This window comes from Ranitomeya variabilis, chromosome 1 (assembly GCF_051348905.1).
Source record: "Ranitomeya variabilis isolate aRanVar5 chromosome 1, aRanVar5.hap1, whole genome shotgun sequence".
NCBI lineage: Eukaryota > Metazoa > Chordata > Amphibia > Anura > Dendrobatidae > Ranitomeya > Ranitomeya variabilis.
The window spans coordinates 624,830,773-624,858,635 of NC_135232.1; positions in this window are offsets into that span (position 1 = coordinate 624,830,773).

Consider the following 27,863-nt stretch of genomic DNA (forward strand, 5'->3'; position numbering starts at 1 on the left):
TTTGTGCGGATTCCGCAGCGTTTTACACCTGTTCCTCAATAGGAATCCGCAGGTGAAATCAGCACAAAAACAACTTGAAATTAAGGGTAAATCCACAGGCAAAACACAGTGCCTTTTACCTGCGGATTTTTCAAAAATGGTGTTGAAAAATCTCACACGAATTCGCAACGTGGGCACATAGAGTTAGGGTTGGAATTAGGGCTAGTGTTGGAAATAGGGTTAAGATTAGGCTTGTGGTCAGGGTTATGGTTAGGGTTAGGGGTGTGTTGGGGTTAGGGTTGTGGCTTGGGATTAGGGTTAGGGTGGGGAATAGGGTTAGGATTAGGATTGGGATTAGGGTTAGGGTTGGGATTAGGGTTAGGATTAGGGCGTGTTGGGGTTAGGGTTGTGGTTAGGGGTGTGTTGGGGTTAGGGTTGTGATTAGGGTTATGACTAGAGTTGGTATTAGGGTTAGGGGTGTGTTGGGGTTAGTGTTGGACTTAGAATTGAGGGGTTTCCACTGTTTAGGCACATCAGGGGTCTCCAAACGCAACATGGCGCCACCATTGATTTCAGCCAATCTTGCGTTCAAAAAATCAAATGTGCTCCCTCCCTTTTGAGCCCCGACGTGCAACCAAACAGAGGTTTACCCCCACATATGGGGTACCAGCATACTCAGGACAAACTGGGCAACAACTATTGGGGTCCAATTTCTCCTGTTATCCTTGCGAAAATAAAAAAAATTGCTTGCTAAAACATAATATTTGAGGAAAGAAAAATGATTTTTTATTTTCATGGCTCTGCGTTATAAACTTCTGTGAAGCACTTGGGGGTTCAAAGTGCTCACCACACATCTAGATAAGTTCCTTGGGGGGTCTAATTTCCAAAATGGGGTCACTTGTGGGGGGTTTCTACTGTTTAGGCACATCAGGGGCTCTGCAAAAGTAACATGATGCCCACAGACCATTCCATCAAAGTCTGCATTCCAAATCATCACTACTTCCCTTCCGAGCCCCGGCATGTGCCCAAACAGTGGTTCCCCCCACATATGGGGTATCAGCGTACTCAGGACAAACTGGACAACAACTTTTGGGGTCCAATCTCTCCTGTTACTGTTGTAAAAATAAAAAATTGCGGACTAAAAAATAATTTTTGAGCAAAGAAAAATTATTTTTTATTTTCACGGCTCTGCGTTATAAACTTCTGTGAAGCAGTTGGGGGTTTAAAGTGGTCACCGCACATCTAGATTAGTTCCATGGGAGGTCTAGTTTCCAAAATGGGGTCACATTTGGGGGAGCTCCAATGTTTAGGCACACAGGGGCTCTCCAAACGCAACATGGTGTCCGCTAACGATTGGAGCTAATTTTTCATTCAAAAAGTCAAATGGCGCTCCTTCCCTTCCGAGCCCTGCCTTGTGCCCAAACAGTGGTTTACCCCCACATGTGAGGTATCAGTGTACTCAGGAGAAATTGCCCAATAAATTTTAAGATCCATTTTATCCTGTTGCCCATGTGAAAATGAACAAATTGAGGCTAAAATAATTTTTTTTGTGAAAAAAAAGTACTTTTTCATTTTTACGGATCAATTCGTGAAGCACCTTGGGGTTTAAAGTGCTCACTATGCATCTAGATAAGTTCCTTGGGGGGGTCTAGTTTCCAAAATGAGGTCACTTGTGGGGGAACTCCAATCTTAAGCACACAGGGGCTCTCCAAACGTGACATGGTGTCCACTAAAGATTGGAGCCAATTTTTCATTGAAAAAGTCAAATGGCGCTTCTTTCCTTCCGAGCCCTGTCGTGCATCCAAACAGTGGTTCCCCCACATATTGGGTATCAGCGAACTCAGGACAAATTGTACAATAACTTTTGGGGTCCAGTTTCTCTTTTTACCTTTGGGAAAATAAAAAAAATTGTTGCTAAATTATCATTTTTGTGACTAAAAAGTTAAATGTTCACTTTTTCCTTCCATGTTGCTTCGGCTGCTGTGAAGAACGTGAAGGGTTAATAAACTTTTTGAATGTGGTTTTGAGTACCTTGAGGAGTGCAGTTTTTAATATGTTGTCACTTTTGGGTATTTTCAGCCATATAGACCCCTCAAACTGACTTCAAACGTGAGGTGGTCCCTAAAAAAATGGTTTTGTAAATTTTGTTGTAAAAATGAGAAATCGTTGGTCAAATTTAACCATTATAACTTCCTAGCAAAAAAAAAAATTTGTTTCCAAAATTGTGCTGATGTAAAGTAGACATGTGAGTAATATTATTTATTAACTATTTTGTGTCGCATAACTCTCTTCAAATTCAAAATTTGAAAATTGTGAAAGTTTAGCCAAATTTCCATTTTTTCACAAATAAACGCAAAAATTATTGACCTAAATTTACCACTAACATGAAGCCCAATATGTCACGAAAAAACAATCAGATAAGGGACCTTTTTAACCCTTTACCGACTTCCGCCGTACTATTATGGTCGGATCCCCTGCTTTGATGTGGGCTTCAGCGCTGAGCCCACCTCACAGCTGGGAACATGTCAGCTGTTTTAAACAGCTGACATGTGCCCACAATAGTGGTGGGTGAAATCGCAATTCACCTGCCACTATTAACTAGTTAAATGCTGCTGTCAAATGCTGACAGCGGCATTTAACCGGCGCTTCCGGCCATCGGGCCGGAAATGAGTGCTTTGCCGACCCCCGTCACATGATCGGTGGTCAGCGGTGCATCGGCATAGCAACCAGAGGTCTCCTTGAGACCTCTATGGTTGCTGATTGCCGGCTTGCTGTGAGCGCCACCCTGTGGTCGGCGCTCATAGCAAGCCTGTAATTCAGCTACATAGCAGCGATCTGATGATCGCTGCTATGTAGCTGAGCCGATCAGGCTATGTCAGCTTCTAGCCTCCCATGGAAGCTATTGAAGCATCGCAAAAATAAAAAAAAAGTTTAAAAAAATATGAAAAAAATAAAAAAAATATAAAAGTTTAAATCACCTCCCTTTCGCCCCATTCAAAATAAAACAATAAAAAATCAAACCTACACTTATTTGGTATTGCCGCATTCAGAATTGCCTAATCTATCAATAAAAAAAAGGATTAACCTGATTGCTGAACAGCGTAGCGAGAAAAAAATTCGAAATGCCAGAATTGCAGTTTTTGGTCGCCGCGACATTGAATTAAAATGCAATAACGGGCTATCAAAAGAACGTATCTGCATAAAATGGTATAATTAAAAACGCAAAAAATAAGCCTTCACCTGACCCCAGATCACGAAAAATGGAGACGCTAAGGGTATTGGAAAATTGTGCTTTTTTTTCAGCAAAGTTTGGAATTTTTTTTTACCACTTAGATAAAACGTAACCTAGACATGTTTGGTGTGTATGAACTCATAATGACCTGGAGAATCATAATGGCAGGCCAGTTTTAGCATTTAGTGAACCTAGCAAAAAAGCCAAACTAAAAACAAGTGTGGGATTTCACTTTTTTGCAATTTCAGCGCACTTGGAATTTTTTCCCATTTTCTAGTACATGACATGCTAAAACCAATGATGTCATTCAAAAGTGCAACTTGTCCCGCAAAAAATCAAGCCCTCACATGGCCATATTGAAGGAAAAATAAAAAAGTTATGGCTCTGGGAAGGAAGGAAGTGAAAAACGAGAATGCAAAAACGGAAAAGGGCAAGGTCGTGAAGGGGTTAAATGCTTAGGAAGCCTTTGTATGTGTTTTTTAGTTATTTTAATTCACTGAGATAATGAATTTGGGGGTTTCATTGGCTGTAAGCCATAATCATCAGCTTTAACAGAAATAAACACTTAATAGATCACTCTGTTTGTAATGACTTTATATAATATAAGGGTTTCCCTTTTTGTATTGAAGAACTGAAATAAATTAACATTTTGATGATATTCTAATTTAGTGAGAAGCACTTGTAATATCAAAGAAATCTCAGACAAAATCTCTTCTTTGGGTTATAAAAGTGAATAAGATAGTAGCTTTTTGAAATGTAATCTGTGAGCAGCATGATATACATGCAGAGATCCTGATTCCGAGGATGTGTCACTTACTTCACACCTTACAATAGTTTCAGCACAATTAGCGCTTTATCAATAGGAGATTGTCACTAGAGGACTAGTAATCACATGCAAGGCAGTCCAGCTAATCTGTGTAGCCCCGCCCCCACCACTGATTGGCAGCTTGCTGACAATGTAAACAGGAAACTGCAATTCAGGAGTGTGGGTGGGTTTATACAAAGCTTGTAATTAATAGCGCTGTTACATCTACAGCATAGAATACAGACATTTTATCAAAAGTGCACAAGCAGCCTAGTAAGACACATCGCTGGAATCAGGATCTTTGCCTCTACATCATGCTGCTCTCAGAATCTATAGCAAAAACCTTCTGGCAGATTCCCTTTAAAGCTTATTTTACTATGACTTAGGACTTCCTAAATTGTGAAGAAATAGTATTAATGTTCCATATCAGGTAGTCCTATCCAATAGCCCCGTGTCACTGGCATACAGACGAAAGGTTTACCATTTCCACACTCACAAGTATTTGCCTATTTTCACAAAATATGTCTCCTCAAAAATCTCAAGAAAGTGGTGTTCCATATACACTCATCGGCCACTTTATTAGGTACACCATGCTAGTAACGGGTTGGACCCCCTTTTGCCTTCAGAACTGCCTCAATTCTTCATGGCATAGATTCAACAAGGTGCTGGAAGCATTCCTCAGAGATTTTGGTCCATATTGACATGATGGCATCACACAGTTGCCGCAGATTTGTCGGCTGCACATCCCAAAGATGCTCCATACAAGGCAGGATGGATCCATGCTTTCATGTTGTTTACGCCAAATTCTGACCCTACCATCCGAATGTCGCAGCAGAAATCGAGACTCATCAGACCAAGCAACGTTTTTCCAATCTTCTACTGTCCAATTTCGATGAGCTTGTACAAATTGTAGCCTCAATTTCCTGTTCTTAGCTGAAAGGAGTGGTACCCGGTGTGGTCTTCTGCTGCTGTAGCCCATCTGCCTCAAAGTTCGACGCACTGTGCATTCAGAGATGCTCTTAGGCCTACCTTGGTTGTAACGGGTGGCGATTTGAGTCACTGTTGCCTTTCTATCAGCTCGAACCAGTCTGCCCATTCTCCTCTGACCTCTGGCATCAACAAGGCATTTCCGCCCACAGAACTGCCGCTCACTGGATTTTTTTTCTTTTTCGGACCATTCTCTGTAAACCCTAGAGATGGTTGTGCGTAAAAATCCCAGTAGATCAGCAGTTTCTGAAATACTCAGACCAGCCCTTCTGGCACCAACAACCATGCCACGTTCAAAGGCACTCAAATCACCTTTCTTCCCCATACTGATGCTCGGTTTGAACTGCAGGAGATTGTCTTGACCATGTCTACATGCCTAAATGCACTGAGTTGCCGCCATGTGATTGGCTGATTAGAAATTAAGTGTTAACAAGAAGTTGGACAGGTGTACCTAATAAAGTGGCCGGTGAGTGTATTTGTCACTATTCAGTGGCAGTCTTGGACTATGGAAGGTGAGTATAAGAGTAGCATCAGGGACTTTAGATTAGAATTAGTGTTGAGCGTTCCGATACCGCAAGTATCGGGTATCGGCCAATATTTGCGGTATCGGAATTCCGATACCGAGCTCCGATATTTTTGTGATATCGGAAATCGGAATCGGAAGTTCCCAGTGTATGGTTCCCAGGGTCTGGAGGAGAGGAGACTCTCCTTCAGTCCCTGGGATCCATATTCATGTAAAAAATAAAGAATAAAAATAAAAAATATGGATATACTCACCCCTCCGGCGGACCCTGGACCTTAGCGATGTAACCGGCAGCCTCCGTTCCTAAGAATGCAGTGAGTGTAGGACCTGCAATGACGTCGCGGCTTGTGATTGGTCACGTGAGCGGTCACATGAGCGGTCACGCGACCAATCACAAGCCGCAACGTCATCGAAGGTCCTTCACTCTGCATTCTTAGGAACAGAGGCAGACGCTTGGACCGGTGAGAGCCAGGGGCCATCCGAGGGGTGAGTATATCAATATTTTTTATTTTTATTCTTTATTTTATACATGAATATGGATCCCAGAGCCTGAAGGAGAGTTTCCTCTCCTTCAGACCCTGGGAACCATTCCGATATTTTGTGTCCCATTGATATGCATTGGTATCGGGTATCGGTATAGGCGATATCCGATATTTTTTGGGTATCGGCCGATCCAATCCGATACCGATACCTTTGCATATCAGAAGGTATCGCTCAACACTAATTAGAATCACTACTCCAGAAGAAAGATAAGCCTGATTTGCATGTGGGAGTTCCTTAGAAGTAGATTTTTGATCTCAGACAACCTCCTATTTACATCTTTCCGGTCACCTTGACCTATCTTTCAGATTTTTGTTCTCTTGAAGTGTTTGGTTCTTTAGGGCAATGTCCAATCACTGATGATATAACCCATCATTCCTTCCACGACTTTCCTTTTTGCCCCCCTCTCCTTTATCATTGCTCTGTATGGCTCTTGTATCCCCAAAGTATGGGGATTTTTCCCTGTTCCAAACTCAAGAAACAAGTTACAAAATAAAAGGTTCCCAGTCATGTTCTCTTACCACAAGCCCACTAGGGCAGCTGGCTAAGATACTGTAGGAATTTTACATTTCTGCAAAAAGGAATTTGGTAAAAGAATAAAGAGAACGGTTCTCCGACAACATGCTGTTCCATACCTCTTTGTCTTTCTCTTTCTTGGCAAGGATAAAATAAATACCAACAGGGAGTGCTTTGAAAACAGGCGCTAACCGCTGTGTGCAACCCACAATGTAAATTCTACAGTCACACCTTCAGTGTTTAACATGTATTTAACGGCAACGTGAAACAAAAAGGAATAATCTGCTCAACACATTGAGAATCTTCCATTTTATGACCCTGTGATGTGATAATCCTTAGTTTCGCTACATGATTTATAAAGAGCCGCATCTTAATTTGCTTATTTGCTTTACGGTTTATGAGAACGCTCTGCGGTACGTCCGTTGAGTAAAGCTAATCTGAAAATCCTCAAGATAAGGCATGATACTTAAGACAGCTCTGTAATCATAATGACTTCAATTTAGCTAAATGTAGAGTGTAATATATGTATGTGGGATATGTATCCTACAAGGTCATAAAAAGTTGGAAGACTAGTAACATGTTTTTGTCATTCAAAAAAAATAATTTCAAAGGGTTGTTTTCTTTCACAAAATGTTTTGTCCAGACGGAAGTTTGTGAAAAAATAACAAAGCGCATTATACTCACCGCTTCCCAGTCCACCGCTGAGTCTCTGCCGCCGATCCCTGTGCCTGGCATTGGCTACGGAGCTGATGTTACATCGAAAGAGCAACAGCCTATCAGTGAGCTCAGCGGCTCTGCCAGTGTAGACATAATGCCTCCTTCAGAGCCACTGAGATCACTGATTGACTGGTGCACTGTCAATGTGATTTCAGTGTCCCCGCCAATGCCAGGCACCAGGAGCAACTGCAGAGACTCACCAGTGGATCGGCTTATGGTCTCTTATTTTTTATCAGTCTGCATCTAGGGCTGCTTTAAGAGGTTGTTTGGTTTAGAAAACTACTTTCAGTTAATAGGGGTTGCAGAGTGGAAATTGTCTCTCTTAATGACCTGTCAAGTCCTACATTACACACAAAATATATGGATATTAATGAACCCTATATAATGCATATGGTAGTATGTATAGGGACTAATGTATAGGGCAGCACGGTGGCTCAGTGGATAGCATTGCAGCGCTGGGGTCCTGGGTTCTAATCCCACCTTGGACAACATCTGCAAGGAGCTTGTATATTCTCCCCGTGTTTGTTTGGGCTTCCTCCGGGCTCTCCGGTTTCCTCCCACATTCCAAAGACATACTGATAGGGAATTTAGATTGTGAGCCCCATCGGGGACAGTGATGATAATGTGTGCAACCTGTAAAGCGCTGCGGAATATGTTAGGGCTATATAAAAATAAAGATTATTATTAATGCTGCATTTCCTCTGTGGTGGTGCCGGAGGGAAAATGAACACTTATTTCAGATTGTCCTATTATTTAGTACTGACCAATGTCGAAAAATGTTCTTTTAATGGGTTGTTATCACTTTTCAGCAACAGGAATACATGGCACTTTTGAATCCTAGTATCCTGTATGCCAGGAGTCGGTCACTTCTTAAGATTGACAGTTGCATGGTTTTGCAGCTTACCTGAACTGTGATTAATCCAATGCTGCAGCTGCAGCAGTAATACAATCTGGGATGGATTTGAGGGAGCAAATATGTACAAAAATCTGTCCTAACTCCCAATTCAAGTAGATTTTGTTATTTCTCTTTTATCAAATATGTTGTTGAGTCCTCTGCTTGCCCCTTTTTTCATGGCACAGAATGACATAAGAAAGGAGATGTGCAGAAGACTGGTAAGGTGAGTTATCAGATTTTTATCATTTTTAATGATAGTCATGTAATATAGAAGACTGAATAGGTTGCCTGTGTAATATGTAAAACGTTTAGGTAATGGAGTAAATCTGGAACATAAAAATAACCTATTTACTAAAAACACTGTGTATGGAAGTCCACTTTTAAACATTGAAACTTCCAAAGAGCTCATTTGAATACATTCTGAGCAAGAAATCTAATTGGAAAGTGTTCCTTAGTGGTTGATTACTAGATAAAACTGTGATCTGCAGAGGATCGAGTTTAAGTCAAATTTCCTAACATTTTGAGATTCAGATTTTGGTTTGCATAAAAGACAACCTTTCCCGATGCTATTTCCCAAACTGCTGAAACATCAAAAAGTGGGTGAATGTATTGTATGTGTTGCCAAATGGGATCCCCATAATGAACTGCAGCTATGACATCTTATGAATTATCATACCTTGCAGAGTGGTGGTCAGTACTTGGTTCATCATGGATTAGTGGAGCACAGTTTGTACGACAGAGTCGTTTTTCATCTTCATAGTCATTTCGTAAGCCTCTCTCTCCTGCAGAGTGTAATCTCTTATGGCTAGCAGGGTCCTCTCAATCTAGTGTAGAATAGAAGCTCATGATCATCTGGGTTCTATCTCTCTCCTGTACAGTGTACATTCTTATGGTCAGTGAGGTCCTCTCTCTCTCTCCTGTAGAGTGTAAGCTCTTATGGTCAGTGTGGTTCTCGCAGTCCTGTAGAGTGTAAGCTCTTATGATCAATGAGATCCTCTTTCTCTCCTTAGAGTGTAATCTCTTAAGGTCAGCGGGGTTCTCTCTCTCTCTACCACTCTCCTATGGAGTGAAAGTGGAGAGCCCCCACTGCCGCAGGGCCGAGGGGCATCCGGTACCGGGACTCTGTGTCTCGGTTCTGGGGTTGTCACGGTGGCTAGGCCCGGTCCGTGACCCTGCTGAGGGGCGTCCAGTGAAAGTGGAGAGTGATGATGGTGTGCGGTGCAGGGTGCGATGAATAATGAGGACACAGAGTTGCAGTCTCTTTACCTCTTTACTGAAGGTCTCGAGGTACTCAATCCAGAACACTGTTAACAGGGCTGTCTGAGACCGGCCGGTACGAAGGCACATCCGGAGTTCCCTTAACAGGTGGGAATCAGTGTCTACCTTCTAGCGCCTATGTGTTGTAGTCCTTCCTTGCTGAGCACCCCGGGATAGTCCTCACAACTGCTGTGTCTGTCTCTGATGTTCGTTCTCTCCGTCCCCCAGATGATATGGTAGGACGCACCCGTATGACGGGGTAGGCCTTGAGTTCTTCCGGGACCCTAGAGTCACCCCTCTCCCACAGCTGCCTCCGTTGTCTGCTTAGGTGTTTAAGTGAGACAGCCAACCTATAATTGGCTGTCCTGCTGTGGTTTGAAGTAATGCTTAGAGTCTCTTACTTGCTCGGCGTTCCGGCCACCGACTGTTTGCGCCTCAGAAGGATGTTGCCTCGGTCTTACAGCACGACTCCTTCTGGTCCTATCGCCCCTTTACTGTATTCCCCCGTTTCTCACTTCTTGTCCTCTCTTAGGAATCTGTCAGGATCTCATCCCTGACAGGTCCTCTCTCTAGCTCTTCCCAGTTACTTCTCTCTGTCTTCCTGTTCAACCCCCAGTTTTACCAGAATGTGAGGAGTGGCCTACTAGATAGAACCACTCCCCCTGGTGGCCGGAGTGTGAAGTGTATTGTGTGTGTGATACCTGGTCAGGTGAACTCCTTTAGTGCAATCAGACGTAACATCACTCCCCTTAGTGGCAGAGCAACATTACTGCAACGACCAGGACTCTGGGGCGCTGCACTCCCCCCCAGTTAAATCCAGTACTCCCGGACTGGGGAAATAAGAACAGCAATACATGTTAACAGAAAACACACAAAATTTTGAAATATCATAAACAATTAAACATAACAGTGCTTCCCTTTACGGGAGGTGAGGGGTCCCCTTTTAGAAGTTTTTGGAGCAATTCACTGTCCATTACTCCGTTGTCCATTTTTAAACCTGTAACAAAAGATATGCACACAAACATTTTCAACTAAATAGCAGCCCTCATTAATACCTCCAAGTTTTGTAGCAGAGTGGAGTTTGATTCTTGGTGCTGTGTGTCGATCTCCGCAGCACGGGGGTTGCTATTGGCCTAACAGGGCCCGCTATGCTTGCTACCGCTGGTGTAGTGCACTGTCTTCTAGCTACGCTTCTAGTGAGTCTGGGTAGCACTGGCAGGCTAGGGCTCTCAAGGCTGCTGCTACCAACAGTGGGTACGACAGATTCACCAATAGCAGAGGGAGGACTTGCCGGTTCAACGGTTGGCATGGCATCTTCAGGTAGGATCTGCTGAGATTGGGGACCAGGATGATCCGGCACCACAATTAGTTCTGGTGGGTTCGGTTGACAGAACGTTATAACAGGTACCACGATGGCCTGATTTATCTGAGTCCAGGACTGGGGAAAAACACACTATTCTTGGTGAATCATCTTCTCCTCTTCTGCAGGCGGGGAGTGTTATGACCCCAATGGCGAGGGTCTCAGAGGAACGTGGAAGTCTGCAGAATACAAAAATCCAGCTCATAGGGCAGTGGTAACTGGGTTGACCATATATCTACTCCTAACGCCAACACTAGAAGTAGCCGGGGATCATTCCTACGTTGATTCTAGATGACACGCGCCAGCCGGAGAATCTAGCTACCCCTAGTAGAGGAAAACAAAGACCTTTCTTGCCTCCAGAGAAGGGGACCCCAAAGCTGGATAGAAGCCCCCCACAAATAATGACGGTGAGGTAAGAGGAAATGACAAACACAGAAATGAACCAGGTTTAGCACAGAGAGGCCCGCCTACTGATAGCAGAATAAAGAAAGGTAACTTATATGGTCAACAAAAACCCTATCAAAATCCACACTGGAAATTCAAGAACCCCCGAACCGTCTAACGGTCCGGGGGGAGAACACCAGCCCCCCTAGAGCTTCCAGCAAAGGTCAGGATATAGATTTGGAACAAGCTGGACAAAAATACAAAACCAAAACAAATAGCAAAAAGCAAAAGGCAGACTTAGCTGATATAACTGGAACCAGGATCAGTAGACAAGAGCACAGCAGACTAGCTCTGATAACCACGTTGCCAGGCATTGAACTGAAGGTCCAGGGAGCTTATATAGCAACACCCCTAACTAACGACCCAGGTGCGGATAAAAGGAATGACAGAAAAACCAGAGTCAAAAAACTAGTAACCACTAGAGGGAGCAAAAAGCAAATTCACAACAGTACCCCCCCCTTAGTGAGGGGTCACCGAACCCTCACCACGACCACCAGGGCGATCAGGATGAGCGGCATGAAAGGCACGAACTAAATCGGCCGCATGAACATCAGAGGCGACCACCCAGGAATTATCCTCCTGACCATAGCCCTTCCACTTGACCAGGTACTGAAGCCTCCGCCTGGAGAGGCGAGAATCCAAGATCTTCTCCACCACGTACTCCAACTCGCCCTCAACCAACACCGGAGCAGGAGGCTCAGCAGAAGGAACTACAGGCACAATGTACCGCCGCAACAAGGACCTATGAAATACATTGTGAATAGCAAACGACACAGGAAGATCCAGACGAAAAGATACAGGATTAAGGATTTCCAATATCTTGTAAGGCCCAATAAAACGAGGTTTAAATTTGGGAGAGGAGACCTTCATAGGAACAAAGCGGGAAGAAAGCCATACCAAATCCCCAACGCGTAGTCGGGGACCCACACCGCGGCGGCGGTTGGCAAAGCGCTGAGCCTTCTCCTGTGACAACTTCAAGTTGTCCACCACATGATTCCAGATCTGCTGCAACCTATCCACCACAGAATCCACCCCAGGACAGTCAGAAGGCTCCACATGACCCGAAGAAAAGCGAGGATGGAAACCAGAGTTGCAGAAAAAAGGCGAAACCAAGGTGGCGGAACTAGCCCGATTATTAAGGGCAAACTCAGCCAACGGCAAGAATGTAACCCAATCGTCCTGATCAGCAGAGACAAAACACCTCAAATAAGCCTCCAAAGTCTGATTGGTTCGCTCCGTCTGTCCATTAGTCTGAGGATGGAAAGCAGACGAAAACGACAAATCAATGCCCATCCTACTACAAAAGGATCGCCAGAACCTGGAAACGAACTGGGATCCTCTGTCTGACACAATATTCTCAGGGATGCCGTGCAAACGAACCACGTTCTGGAAAAACACAGGAACCAGATCGGAAGAGGAAGGCAGCTTAGGCAAAGGAACCAAATGGACCATCTTGGAGAAGCGATCACATATCACCCAGATAACGGACATGCCCTGAGATAGCGGAAGATCAGAAATGAAATCCATGGAGATATGTGTCCAAGGTCTCTTCGGGACAGGCAAGGGCAAGAGCAAACCGCTGGCACGAGAACAGCAAGGCTTAGCTCGAGCACAAGTCCCACAGGACTGCACAAATGACCGCACATCCCTTGACAAGGAAGGCCACCAAAAGGACCTGGCCACCAGATCTCTGGTGCCAAAAATTCCCGGGTGACCTGCCAACACCGAGGAATGAACCTCGGAAATGACTCTGCTGGTCCACTTATCCGGGACAAACAGTCTGTCAGGTGGACAAGACTCAGGCCTATCAGCCTGAAATCTCTGCAACACACGTCACAGATCCGGAGAAATAGCTGACAAGATAACTCCATCTTTAAGAATACCAACAGGATCAGCGACTCCAGGAGCATCAGGCACAAAGCTCCTAGAAAGAGCATCGGCCTTCACATTCTTTGAACCTGGTAAATACGAGACAACAAAATCAAAGCGGGAGAAAAACAATGACCAGCGGGCCTGTCTAGGATTAAGGCGTTTAGCAGACTCGAGATACATCAGATTTTTGTGATCAGTCAAGACCACCACACGATGCTTAGCACCCTCGAGCCAATGACGCCACTCCTCAAATGCCCATTTCATGGCCAACAACTCCCGATTGCCCACATCATAATTTCGCTCGGCAGGCGAAAACTTCCTAGAGAAAAAGGCACAAGGTTTCATAACAGAGCAACCAGGGCCTCTCTGCGACAAAACGGCCCCGGCCCCAATCTCCGAAGCATCCACCTCAACCTGAAAGGGAAGTGAGACGTCAGGCTGGCACAAAACAGGCGCCGAAGTAAACCGGCGTTTCAACTCCTGGAAAGCCTCCACGGCAGCAGGAGCCCAGTTAGCTACATCGGAGCCCTTCTTGGTCATATCCGTCAAAGGTTTCACAATGCTAGAAAAATTAGCGATAAAACGACGGTAGAAGTTAGCGAAGCCCAAGAACTTCTGAAGACTCTTAACTGACGAGGGCTGAGTCCAATCAAGAATAGCTCGGACCTTGACTGGGTCCATCTCCACAGCAGAAGGGGAAAAAATGAACCCCAAAAAGGGAACCTTCTGTACACCAAAGAGACACTTTGAGCCCTTGACAAACAAAGAATTTTCACGCAAAATTTTAAAGACCAACCTGACCTGCTCCACATGCGAATCCCAATTATCAGAAAAAACCAAAATATCATCCAGATAAACAATCAAAAATTTATCCAGATACTTCCGGAAAATGTCATGCATAAAGGACTGAAAAACTGAAGGCGCATTGGAGAGCCCAAAAGGCATCACCAAGTACTCAAAATGACCTTCGGGCGTATTGAATGCGGTTTTCCATTCATCACCTTGCTTAATGCGCACAAGGTTGTACGCACCACGAAGGTCTATCTTGGTGAACCACTTGGCACCCTTAATCCGGGCAAACAAGTCAGACAACAGCGGTAAAGGATACTGAAATTTGACAGTGATCTTATTTAAAAGCCGATAATCAATACAAGGTCTCAAAGATCCGTCCTTTTTTGCCACAAAAAAGAATCCCGCACCAAGAGGGGAAGAAGACGGACGAATATGTCCTTTCTCCAAAGACTCCTTGATATATGAACGCATAGCGGTATGTTCAGGTACCGACAGATTAAACAGTCTTCCCTTAGGAAATTTACTGCCTGGGATCAAATCTATAGCACAGTCACAGTCCCTATGAGGAGGCAGTGCACTGGACTCAGACTCACTGAAGACATCCTGATAATCAGACAAATACTCCGGAACTTCCGAAGGCGTAGAAGAAGCAATAGACACAGGCAGGGAATCCCCATGAATACCACGACAGCCCCAACTTGAGACTGACATAGCCTTCCAGTCCAGGACTGGATTATGGGTCTGTAACCATGGCAGCCCTAAAACAACCAAATCATGCATTTTATGTAAAACCAGGAAACGTATCACCTCGCGGTGTTCAGGAGTCATGCACATGGTAACCTGTGTCCAATACTGCGGTTTATTTGCTGCCAATGGTGTAGCATCAATACCCCTAAGAGGAATAGGATTTTCTAATGGTTCAAGAGTAAAACCACAGCTCTTAGCAAATGAGAGATCCATGAGACTCAGGGCAGCACCTGAATCTACAAACGCCATGACAGGATAAGATGACAGTGAGCAAATCAAAGTTACAGACAGAATAAATTTAGGTTGCAAATTACCAACGGTGACAGGACTAACAACCTTAGCTATACGTTTAGAGCATGCTGAGATAACATGTGCAGAATCACCACAGTAGTAGCACAAGCCATTCCGGCGTCTATGAATTTTCCGCTCATTTCTAGTCAGGATTCTATCACATTGCATTAAATCAGGTGTCTGTTCAGACAACACCATGAGGGAATTTGCGGTTTTTCTATCACATTGCACCGAATTAGGTGTCTGTTCAGACAACACCATGAGGGAATTTGCGGTTTTGCGCTCCCGCAACCGCCGGTCAATTTGAATAGCCAGTGCCATAGTATCATTCAGACCTGTGGGAATGGGAAAACCCACCATAACATTCTTAATGGCTTCAGAAAGGCCATTTCTAAAATTAGCGGCCAGTGCACACTCGTTCCAATGTGTCAGCACGGACCATTTCCGAAATTTTTGGCAATACACTTCAGCCTCGTCCTGCCCCTGAGACATAGCCAGCAAGGCCTTTTCTGCCTGAATCTCAAGATTGGGTTCCTCATAAAGTAAACCGAGCGCCAGAAAAAACGCATCAAGATCAGCCAATGCCGGATCTCCTGGCGCCAGCGAAAAAGCCCAATCCTGAGGGTCGCCCCGTAAGAACGAAATAACAATTTTTACTTGCTGAGCAGAATCTCCAGATGAACAGGGTCTCAGGGACAAAAACAATTTACAATTATTCACGAAATTCCTAAACTTAAACCTGTCTCCGGAAAACAGTTCAGGAATCGGTATTTTAGGTTCTGACCTAGGATTTCTGATAACATAGTCTTGTATGCCCTGCACACGAGTAGCCAGCTGGTCCACACTTGTAATCAAGGTCTGGACATTCATGTCTGCAGCAAGCATAGCCACTCTGAGGTAAAGGGGAAGAAGAAAAAAAAAACTCAGAATCTTCTTTCTTATAATCCCTCTTCTGCAATGCATTAAACATTTAATACTGGCCTGGCAAACTGTTATGACCCCAATGGCGAGGGTCTCAGAGGAACGTGGAAGTCTGCAGAATACAAAAATCCAGCTCATAGGGCAGTGGTAACTGGGTTGACCATATATCTACTCCTAACGCCAACACTAGAAGTAGCCGGGGATCATTCCTACGTTGATTCTAGATGACACGCGCCAGCCGGAGAATCTAGCTACCCCTAGTAGAGGAAAACAAAGACCTTTCTTGCCTCCAGAGAAGGGGACCCCAAAGCTGGATAGAAGCCCCCCACAAATAATGACGGTGAGGTAAGAGGAAATGACAAACACAGAAATGAACCAGGTTTAGCACAGAGAGGCCCGCTTACTGATAGCAGAATAAAGAAAGGTAACTTATATGGTCAACAAAAACCCTATCAAAATCCACACTGGAAATTCAAGAACCCCCGAACCGTCTAACGGTCCGGGGGGAGAACACCAGCCCCCCTAGAGCTTCCAGCAAAGGTCAGGATATAGATTTGGAACAAGCTGGACAAAAATACAAAACCAAAACAAATAGCAAAAAGCAAAAGGCAGACTTAGCTGATATAACTGGAACCAGGATCAGTAGACAAGAGCACAGCAGACTAGCTCTGATAACCACGTTGCCAGGCATTGAACTGAAGGTCCAGGGAGCTTATATAGCAACACCCCTAACTAACGACCCAGGTGCGGATAAAAGGAATGACAGAAAAACCAGAGTCAAAAAACTAGTAACCACTAGAGGGAGCAAAAAGCAAATTCACAACAGGGGAGATTCCTGGAGCCGTTTCCCTCTCTCTCAACTTATCAGGGCAGACCTTAAGGTGATCCCTGGATATCGCCGTCGAGGTCTCCCCTCCGTCCTTGCTGATGAGACAAACCTTCGTGTTGTTGTAATTGGATGGCAGGATGGTATATGGTTCCGCTTCCCATTGGTCATCGAGTTTGTGTAGTCTCCTCTTTCGTTCGAGTACTTGCTCACCAGGTGACAAGGGAATCGCAGGAGCGTGCTGGTTGTAGTCCCTTTCTTGTTTTTGCCTAGCCTGGGCGAGACTTCTTTCCACGCACTCCTGTACTTTGCGGTACCTTCGCTGCCTTTCTGCATCCCAATCTGCATCCGGCGAGGTATCTTCGGGGACTAGGACCCCCATGTCCAGATCAACGGGTAACTGGCTAGACCTTCCTCGCATCAGGTACGCTGGAGTGCAGTTGGTGGAATTGACTGGGATGTGATTATATATGTCCACCAAGTCAGGCAACTTTGTTGGCCACAGGTTCCGTTCCTGTTGTGAATTCTGCACTTGGGCTCCCTCCGGTGGTTGTAAGTGGTAGCGCTGCTGTCTCTGAATCACAGCATTTATCAGGTGTGTTCACTTTTTGCAATTTGGACTGGGCTATTTAGTCTTGCTTCACCCTTTAGTCAGTGCCAGTTGTCCATTGTTCCTGGAGGATTCACATCCCTGCCTGGTCTCTTCTGCTTTGCAGTTCTTTTCAACAAAGATAAGTTCTGGCCTTGATTTTGCTGTCCACATGCTGTGGTCTTATTGTTCAGTTCTTTTCTATGTTTTGTCTTGTCCAGCTTGGTCTGTATAAGGATTTTTTTATCCAAGCTGGTATCTCTGGAGATGCAGATATACCCTCCATATCTTTAGTTAGCTGTGGAGATTTGTATTTTCTGTGGTGGATATTTTCTAGTGTTTTAATACTGACCGCATAGTACTCTGTCCTATCCTTTCTATTTAGCTATAAGTGGCCTCCTATGCTAAATTCTCATTTCAGTCTGTGTATGTTTTTTCCCTCTCCTCTCACAGTCAATATTTGTGGGGGGCTGCCTATCCTTTGGGAGTTTTCTCTGAGGCAAGATAGTTTTCCCTTTCTATCTCTAGGGGTAATTAGTCCTCCGGCTGTGTCGAGATGTCTAGGGAGCGCTAGGTACATTCCACGGCTACTTCTAGTTGCGGTGTTAGGTTCAGGGTCTGCGGTCAGTACAGGTACCACCTTCTCCAGAGTACGTCTCATGCTGCTCTTAGGCCACCAGATCATAACAGTACAACTGGCCAACAATGAGTTAACCGCATCTCAGAAGAAGGGAAGGAAAGTGCTGAGCCATTTTTTTTCTGTAGTCTGTTGTGTTTTTTTTTCTCTTCCCTCTTTGCCTCTGTGTGGCTCAGGAGTTCGGCGCTGGTATGGATGTTCAGGGATTGGCTTCTCGTGTGGATCAACTTGCTGCTAGAGTACAGGGTATTTCCGATTATATCGTTCAGACTCCAGTTTTAGAGCCTAGAATTCCAACTCCTGATTTGTTTTTGGGGATAGGTCCAAATTTCTGAGCTTTAAAAATAACTGTAAACTGTTTTTTTCTCTGAAACCCCGTTCCTCTGGTGATCCCATCCAGCAGGTTAAAATTATTATATCTCTGCTGCGTGGTGACCCCCAGGATTGGGCATTTGCCCAGGAACCTGGGAATCCAGCGTTGCTTAATGTAGACACCTTTTTTCAGGCGCTTGGGTTATTGTATGACGAACCTAATTCAGTGGATCATGCTGAGAAGACCTTGTTGGCCCTGTCTCAGGGTCAAGAAGCGGCAGAATCATATTGCCAGAAGTTTAGAAAATGGTCTGTACTGACTAAATGGAATGAGGATGCCTTGGTGGCAATCTTCAGAAAGGGTCTTTCTGAATCCGTTAAAGATGTTATGGTGGGGTTCCCCACGCCTGCTGGTCTGAGTGATTCTATGTCTCTGGCCATTCAGATTGATCGGCGCTTGCGCGAGCGCAGAGTTGTGCACACTATGGCATTGTCTTCCGAGCGGAGTCCTGAGCCTATGCAGTGTGATAGGATTGTGTCTAGAGCTGAACGACAAGGATTCAGATGTCAGAATAGGTTGTGTTTTTACTGCGGCGATTCTGCTCATGTTATTTCTGATTGCCCTAAGCGTACCAAGAGAATCGCTAGTTCTGTTACCATCAGTACTGTACAACCTAAATTTCTGTTATCTGTGACCCTGTTCTGCTCATTATCGTCATTTTCTGTCATGGCATTTGTGGATTCAGGCGCCGCTCTAAACTTAATGGACTTAGAATTTGCCAGACGTTGTGGGTTCCCCTTGCAGCCTTTGCAGAGTCCTATTCCTTTGAGGGGCATTGATGCTACACCGTTGGCTAAAAATAAACCTCAGTTTTGGACACACCTGACCATGTGCATGGCGCCAGCCCATCAGGAAGATTGTCGTTTTCTGGTGTTGCATAATTTGCATGATGCTATTGTGCTGGGATTCCCATGGTTACAGGTGCATAATCCGGTATTAGATTGGAAATCTATGTCTGTGACTAGTTGGGGTTGTCAGGGGGTTCATGGTGACGTTCCTGTGATGTCAATTGCCTCCTCCCCCTCTTCTGAAATTCCTGAGTTTTTGTCAGATTTCCAGGATGTATTCAATGAGCCCAAGTCCAGTTCCCTTCCACCGCATAGGGACTGTGATTGTGCTATTGACTTGATTCCAGGCTGTAAGTTCCCTAAGGGCCGACTTTTCAACCTGTCTGTGCCAGAACATACCGCCATGCAGAGCTATGTTAAGGAGTCCTTGGAGAAGGGGCATATTCGGCCATCTTCTTCACCATTGGGAGCAGGTTTTATTTTGTTGCCAAAAAAGATGGCTCCTTGAGACCCTGTATTGATTATCGCCTCTTGAATAAGATCACGGTCAAATTCCAATACCCTTTGCCTTTGCTTTCTAATCTGTTTGCTAGGATTAAGGGGGCTAGTTGGTTTACTAAGATTGACCTTTGAGGGGCATATAATCTGGTTCGTATTAAGCAGGGTGACGAATGGAAAACTACGTTTAATATGCCTGAAGGCCATTTTGAATACCTTGTGATGCCATTCGGACTCTCTAATGCTCCATCTGTGTTTCAGTCCTTCATGCATGATATATTTCGGAATTATCTTGATAAATTCATGATTGTATATTTGGATGATATTTTGATTTTTTCAGATGATTGGTAGTCTCATGTGAAACAAGTCAGGATGGTATTTCAGATCCTTCGTGATAATGCCTTGTTTGTGAAGGGGTCTAAGTGCCTCTTTGGAGTACAGAAGATTTCTTTTTTGGGCTTCATTTTTTCTCCCTCATCTATAGAAATGGATCCAGTTAAGGTTCAGGCCATTCATGATTGGATCCAGCCCACATCCGTGAAGAGCCTTCAGAAATTTTTGGGCTTTGCTAATTTTTATCGCCGTTTCATTGCCAACTTCTCCAGTGTGGTTAAACCCCTGACCGATTTGACGAAGAAAGGCGCTGATGTTACGAATTGGTCCTCTGCAGCTGTTTCTGCCTTTCAGGAGCTTAAATGCCGATTTACTTCTGCCCCTGTGTTGCGTTAGCCGGATGTTTCTCTTCCTTTTCAGGTTGAGGTTGACGCTTCTGAGATTGGGGCAGGGGCCGTTTTGTCTCAGAGTAATTCTGATGGTTCCTTGATGAAACCATGTGCCTTCTTTTCTCGAAAGTTTTCGCCTGCGGAACGCAATTATGATGTCGGCAATCGTGAGTTGTTGGCTATGAAGTGGGCATTTGAGGAGTGGCGACATTGGCTTGAGGGGGCCAAGCACCGTATTGTGGTCTTGACCGATCATAAGAATCTGATTTATCTCGAGTCTGCCAAACGGCTGAATCCTGGACAGGCCCGATGGTCCCTGTTTTTCTCCCGTTTTGATTTTGTGGTCTCGTATCTTCTGGGTTCTAAGAATGTTATGGCTGATGCCCTCTCTAGGAGCTTTTTGCCTGATTCTCCTGGGGTCCTTGAGCCGGTCGGTATTCTGAAGGAAGGGGTGATTCTTTCCGCTATCTCCCCTGATTTACGACAGGTTCTCCCCTTCAGAAATTTCAGGCTGATAAACCTGACTGCTGTCCAGTGGGGAAATTGTGTGTTCCTGACAGATGGACTAGTAAAGTGATTTCGGAGGTTCATTGTTCTGTGTTGGTCGGTCATCCTGGGATTTTTGGTACCAGAGATTTGGTTGGTAGGTCCTTTTGGTGGCCTTCTTTGTCACGGGATGTGCATTCTTTTGTGCAGTCCTGTGGGACTTGTGCGCGGGTCAAGCCTTGCTGTTCCCGCGCTAGTGGGTTGCTTTTGCCTTTGCCGGTCCCTGAGAAGCTTTGGACGCATATTTCTATGGATTTTATTTCGGATCTTCCGGTTTCCCAGAGGATGTCAGTTATCTGGGTGGTTTGTGACCGGTTTTCTAAGATGGTTCATTTGGTACCATTGCCTAAGTTGCCTTCCTCTTCTGATTTGGTTCCGTTGTTTTTTCAGCATGTGGTTCGTTTGCATGGCATTCCGGAGAACATTGTGTCCGATAGAGGTTCCCAGTTTTCTAGGTTTTGGCGGGCCTTTTGTGCTAGGCTGGGCATTGATTTGTCTTTTTCTTCCGCATTTCATCCTCAGACAAATGGCCAAACCGAGTGAACTAATCAGACTTTGGAAACTTATTTAAGATGCTTTGTGTCTGCTGATCAGGATGATTGGGTGGCTTTCTTGCCATTGGCCGAGTTTGCCCTTAATAATCGGGCTATTTCTGCTACCTTGGTTTCACCCTTCTTTTGTAACTCTGGTTTTCATCCTCGTTTTTCTTCAGGGCAGGTTGAGCCTTCTGATTGTCCTGGGGTGGACTCTGTGTTTGACAGTTTGCAGCAAATTTGGGCTCATGTTGTTGACAATTTGGTGTTGTCTCAGGAGGGGGCTCAGCGTTTTGCTAACCGTCGTCGTTGTGTTGGTTCCCGGCTTCGGGTTGGGGATTTGGTCTGGTTGTCTTCCCGTCATGTCCCTATGAAGGTTTCTTCCCCTAAGTTTAATCCTCGGTTTATTGGCCCTTATAGGATTTCTGAGATTATCAATCCAGTGTCTTTTCTTTTGGCCCTTCCAGCCTCTTTTTCCATCCATAATGTTTTTCATAGATCTTTGTTGCGGAAATATGTGGTGCCCGTTGTTCCCTCTGTTGATCCTCCTGCCCCGGTGTTGATTGATGGGGAGTTGGAGTATGTGGTTGAGAAGATTTTGGATTCTCGTTTTTCGAGGCGGAGGCTTCAGTATCTTGTCAAATGGAAGGGTTATGGCCAGGAGGATAATTCTTGGGTTGTTGCCTCCGATGTTCATGCTGATGATTTGGTTCGTGCCTTTCATTTGGCTCGTCCGGATCGGCCTGGGGGCTCTGGTGAGGGTTCGGTGACCCCTCCTCAAGGGGGGGTACTGTTGTGAATTCTGCTCTTGGGCTCCCTCCGGTGGTTGTAAGTGGTAGCGCTGCTGTCTCTGAATCACAGCATTTATCAGGTGTGTTCATTTTTTGCAATTTGGACTGGGCTATTTAGTCTTGCTTCACCCTTTAGTCAGTGCCAGTTGTCCATTGTTCCTGGAGGATTCACATCCCTGCCCGGTCTCTTCTGCTTTGCAGTTCTTTTCAACAAAGATAAGTTCTGGCCTTGATTTTGCTGTCCACATGCTGTGGTCTTATTGTTCAGTTATTTTCTATGTTTTGTCTTGTCCAGCTTGGTCTGTATAAGGATTTTTTTATCCAAGCTGGTATCTCTGGAGATGCAGATATACCCTCCATATCTTCAGTTAGCTGTGGAGATTTGTATTTTCTGTGGTGGATATTTTCTAGGGTTTTAATACTGACCGCATAGTACTCTGTCCTATCCTTTCTATTTAGCTAGAAGTGGCCTCCTTTGCTAAATTCTCATTTCAGTCTGTGTATGTTTTTTCCCTCTCCTCTAACAGTCAATATTTGTGGGGGGCTGCCTATCCTTTGGGAATTTTCTATGAGGCAAGATAGTTTTCCCTTTTCTATCTCTAGGGGTAATTAGTCCTCCGGCTGTGTCGAGATGTCTAGGGAGCGCTAGGTACAGTCCACGGCTACTTCTAGTTGCGGTGTTAGGTTCAGGGTCTGCGGTCAGTACAGGTACCACCTTCTCCAGAGTACGTCTCATGCTGCTCTTAGGCCACCAGATCATAACACGTTCCTCTACGGGCAAGGTCTTCAGTAAGTCGATCACCACTTGGTTCATCTTTTCGCACATCCCGTTGGTTTGGGGATGGTACGGTGTGGTTCGGATCTTCTTACACCCGTACAGATGGCAGAACTCTTGGAACACTTCTGCTTCGAATGCTGGTCCCTGATCGGTCAGTACCTTCTCCGGGTAGCCATGGGGCCTACAAAAGTACTGCTGGAAGGCCTTGACGGCTGTCCTGTCCGTTAGGTCCTTGACAGGTACAACCACCAAAAATCTGGAGTAGTGATCTACGATGGTAAGAGTGTAGATATAGCCTGACCGGCTAGGTGTCAGCTTCACATGTTCCAGCACAACCAGTTCGAGCGGCCGTTTGGTGATGATGGGCTGCAAGGGAGCCCGTTGGCTGTCACGGTTCTTCCTGCGTAGGCTACATGGACCGCACTCCCGACACCACTTCTCAATGGCTCTCTTCATGCCAATCCAATAGAACCTCCCTCAGAGTAGCCTCTCCAGCTTCCTCCATCCGAAGTGTCCGGCTCCATCGTGGTAGGCTCCCAGAACCATGGGCGCATCTCGCCTTGGCACCACTATCTGCCATACCAGTTCATGAGTACGTGGGTCGATGCTCCTACAGCACAGCTTGCCATCCTGGATAAACAGTTTGCTTCTCCCCTTCCACAGCTGTCATGTCTCCTGTGGATCATCTGGGCCAGGATGCAACCCTGCCTGCGTCAAGAGCTCTTTCACCCGACGGACTGCGGGGTCACCATCCTGGGTCTCCGCCCATCCATGATGGGGCAGGAGATTCAGCGTGGCATCCTGGTGGTTCTTGTGCCTGTTCTTCACATGATGGGAGTACTGAGCGGCTTTGGGGCGATGAAATGCAGGCAGCTCTACCTCTTCAAGTGCCTCCGGGTCCTCCCCCATTTCTGGCAAATTGGGCATTCAGGACAAGGCATCGGCATTCGCATTCTTGTGTGCTACCCGGTACTTGATGGTGAAGTCGTAGTTAGACAGCCGGGCCATCCACCGCTGTTCCAAGGCCCCGAGTTTGGCTGTATACAAGTGCGTCAGCGGATTGTTATCCGTGAAGACGGTGAATTTCGCCGAGGCCAGGTAGTGTTTGAACCTCTCCGTCACTGCCCAGATAATGGCAAGGAATTCCAGCTTAAAGGAACTGTAGTTGTCAGGGTTCCTTTCTGTGGGACGAAGCTTCCTGCTGGCGTAAGCGATTACTCTCTCCTTGCCGTTCTGGACCTGGGACAGCACGGCCCCCAATCCTACATTGCTGGCATCTGTATACAGCACAAACGGTTGGTCATATTCAGGGTAGGCCAGTACCTCTTCTCCCGTCAGTGCCGACTTCAAGCAAGTGAAGGACCCTTCCAGCCCCTCGTTCCAATCAAATGGGGTGTTCTTCCCCTTGGTCTTCTTTGATTTGCCCACCAACAGGTCTTGCAAGGGCGCGGCCTTCTTGGTGAAGTCCTTAATGAACCTCCGGTAATAGCCTACCAGCCCAAGGAACTGCCGGACTTTGTGGAGGTTGCTGGCCTTTGGCCAGTCTTGGATCACCGTGACCTTGTCGGGGTCTGGGGCTACTCCTTCAGCGCTCACCACATGGCCCAGGTACTGCACTTTGGGTTTCAGCAGATGACATTTGGACGGTTTCACCTTTAAGCCAAAGTTGGACAGGGCTTCAAACACCTCAGCCAGGTGCTTCAGATGGTCTTCGTAGGTCTTAGAGAAGACAATGACATCATCCAAATACAGCAGTATGGTTTCAAAGTTTTTGTGCCCCAGACAGCACTCCATCATCCTCTGAAACGTCCCCGGGGCATTGCACAATCCGAAGGGCATGTAGTTGAATTCGCAGAGACCCATCGGTGTCGTGAAGGCCGTCTTCTCTTTGTCCGCCTCCGCCACGGGAACCTGCCAGTACCCACTGGTGAGATCTAAGGTAGAGAGATAGTTAGCAGATTTTAAGGCAGCCAGAGACTCCTCTATCCTGGGCAGTGGTTATGCATCCTTATGTGTAATGCGATTCAATTGCCTGTAATCAACACACATCCTCATTGTGCCATCTTTCTTTTTAACAAGGACTAAGGGAGCTGCCCAGGGGCTACAACTGTCTCTTACCACCCCAGCCTCCTTCATTTCTCGTAACATGTCCTTGGCACACTGGTAATGAGCTGGGGGTACAGGGCGGTATCTCTCTTTTATGGGCCGATGATCTCCTGTGGGGATATGATGTTGGATCCCTTTCACCTGCCCCAAATCTAAGGGGTGTTTGCTAAATACCCGTTCGTACTCGTGGACCACCCTGTAGGCCCCCTGTTTCTGGTGAGATGGGGTAGAGTCAGTGCCCACATGCAATTCCCGACACCAATCTTTCGAGTGCCCTGCAGAACCGTTGTCCTCCACCAGGTTAGACGGGGCCAAGGGTCCAGGTGTCTGTATCACACTATTATTGACAGCGAACAGTTTGGCGAGCGTGGCATACTTGGTGAGATGGACCTCTTCCTCCCCGCAATTAAGGACACGTACTGGCACCCTCCCCTGGCGAACGTCGACCACCCCCCTGGCTGTTAGGAGAGTAGGCCGATTGTCTGAATATACGGGTTCTACCAGGGCCTGGTAGTCCTTACCCCTGAGGCCTATGGCTGCCCGACACCATATCAACATCTCACTCCTGGGGGGTATCGCGATAGGGTTTGAATCACTCACAGTGACACGACCAATTTCACCACCCGTCAGCTCTACCTGCTGTCTCTGCATCAGAGCTCTGATTTCTTTTTGCAGGGCGCGTTGTTCACTGTAGCCAGCGGTTTCTGCTACCTGTTGTAACAAGACAATAACTTCTGCAAGGCAATTTTCTATAACATTGGTACCGATAGTCATCATGGGATTACATTCACGGCGGTCAATATCAACAATTACAATCCCCTGGGCCTTCAATTCCACCCGCCCCACCTTGATGGCGACCTCTTTATACCCCACTTGTGGCAATGGCTGACCATTACTGGCTATTATGGTGAAATCATCATCGGGGCCACGAGTAATATCAGTGTCCTCCCAATACCGTTTATAAAGCACGTAAGGCATAGTCGTCACCTGAGAACCGGTGTCCAGCAGAGCGTTCATGGGGATACCGTCGATCACAACAGGAAGAACTGGTCGCCCTCCAATGTGCTTGGTTCTCCAATGCTGCGGGCCTGATCGTCCTACTCCTGGGGGTTGGCCCTTTGCCCCAGGGGTTGCTCGTTTAAAGGACAGTACCTTGCAAGGTGGCCCACCTGGTGACAGCGGCAGCAGATTGGTCGTCCGTCCTGGTGGAAGCGATCGTCGTCCCGGGCTCTGGTCGGCGGAGTCCTCCTCTGTCGCATCCAGGGGACATCCTCTGGTCTGGAGGCCAGCTGGATCTTCTCCTTGGGGGCCTCCTGTAGGGACTGCACAGTCCCGGATAGGGCAGCAATGCTTTTGGTCAACTCCTGCATCTGGAGGCGGAGTCCTGCAGGGGAGTCGTCCTCTAGGCTCTAGGCATCGGCCTCGGCGGCGACTGGGGCATCCGACGCCACCTCCTGGTGGTATGTGAGAGCAGGATGCCTGTGCGGCATTGCACGGCTGGGCTGCCGCTCCTGCAGCGCCTGGATAGCTTTATCCTTGAATTGCACAAAAGTCAAGTCTGGAGTTTGCATGGCCAGGAAATGTAATTGGCCCCTTTGGTGACTGCACAGGAGGCCCTCAATGAACCGCTCTTTCAGGAGTTTATCCTCATCCTGCATGCTGCCGGGGTCACTCTGCTTAATGGCCTGCAGCGCCTCCTGGAGATTAAGGGCATAGTCCCGTAAGCTATCCTGCGGTCTCTGTTTGCATCCATAGAAAGTCAATTTAATTTCTGTAGCAGTACAGGTATCGAAGGTGGCTTTAAGCTTTGCAAAAACCTGCTGTGCAGTTCCCTTATCCGCAGCGGGCCAGGACTTCACTTCTCTCAGAGCCGCCCTAAAGAGTTGGCCGATTATCATATGAACTTTCTGAGGCTCTGTCAGGTGGTAGAACTTGAGCAGGCTGCAGATCCCTTCTTTAAAGTCAGTGAATGTATGTGACTCCCGGAGTATCGCGGGAGCCAGGCTGCTCCGGGCAGGTACGGCATAGAGAAGGGCAATATGGCCTTGGTGGTAGCGGCAGTGTCCGACTGGTTGATGGGGGCCGTGGGCTCTGCGGCCACCGATGGTGGTATTAGGGCCACGGCTACGTCCGCTGCGGGGACCGGAGCTGCCTCTGCATCCATGGCTGCGGCCGCCGCCCCCGCTCCTCCCGACTCAGACATGGCTGTCCCTTCCCTCTACTACCCTGCTGGAGGTCGGAGTTCCTCTTCCGGGGTTGGCACTTTACTGCGCTTTCTCGTTCCGCGCTTCTTTTGACCGGTTTTGCCCATGAAGCTAAGGCTCCTCCCTCCGTGCGCGGCAATGGCGAATTGTGGCGGGAACTCTTGGCGGCAATAGCAATGCACAGTCACAGTCACAGTCCAAGCACAATAAATCACAGTTCCATGGCACACATGACCTGATTCTTCAGGCTTAAGTAGATCCTGTTCGTGACGCCAAGTTGGAGCGCCCCCACTGCCGCAGGTCACCCGGTACCGGGCCTCTGTGTCTCAGTTCTAGGGTTGTCACAGTGGCTAGGCCCGGTCCGTGACCCTGCTGAGGGGCGTCCAGTGAAAGTGGAGAGTGATGATGGTGTGCGGTGCAGGGTGCGATGAATAACGAGGACACAGAGTTGCAGTCTCTTTACCTCTTTACTGAAGGTCGAGGTACTCAATCCAGAGCACTGTTAACAGGGCTGTCTGAGACCGGCCGTTCCGAAGGCACATCCGGAGTTCCCTTAACAGGTGGGAATCAGTGTCTACCTTCTAGCGCCTATGT